Source organism: Contarinia nasturtii, unplaced genomic scaffold (assembly GCF_009176525.2).
Source record: "Contarinia nasturtii isolate CC-2019 unplaced genomic scaffold, AAFC_CNas_1.1 Cnas_scaffold_2346, whole genome shotgun sequence".
Taxonomy (NCBI): domain Eukaryota; kingdom Metazoa; phylum Arthropoda; class Insecta; order Diptera; family Cecidomyiidae; genus Contarinia; species Contarinia nasturtii.
The window spans coordinates 3,737-4,191 of record NW_022199668.1 but is presented as its reverse complement, the minus strand read 5'-3'; the positions used below and the strand labels follow the sequence as shown (position 1 = coordinate 4,191).

Here is a 455-nt window from a genome sequence, read left to right as displayed (position 1 = left end):
TAATATTTAAAACATACTTTTGGAGCAATTATAATGTTACTTAAAGACTTTTTTTGGTTCCAAGTGAAAGAAGATGCCTTTTACTTTCTGTCTTCAAATCAATTTTTATCATCGATATGGTTAACTTGGTATTATTAATCAAAATGAGTGAAATAAAGTTGAAAATGTGTCCGTAAATAATTATTATGGTAAAAAAATTATTGAAAACTGCAAGTAAAAGGCATCTTCTATCACATGAAACTAAAAATAGTCTTTAAGTAACATTATAATTGCTCCAAAAGTGTGTTTTAGATATTATATTTGAAGAATGCATACGCAAATAAGGGTTATTCATTTGTCAACGACCATATCATGTAAAAAGCACCAGTTCTCGTCCGATCACTGAAGTTAAGCTGCATTGAGCATGGTTAGTACTTGAATGGGTGACCGTCTGGGAACACCATGTGTCGTTGGCA

The 455-nt window shown here is 31.0% G+C and overlaps 1 non-coding gene across 1 annotated transcript; it reads left to right on the top strand.

Moving 5' to 3' along the window:
- The first annotated feature begins 336 nt into the window (after positions 1-336).
- LOC116348198 lies at positions 337-455 on the top strand. The gene has a single exon (XR_004201772.1). It is a non-coding gene; the product is annotated as a 5S ribosomal RNA (ribosomal RNA).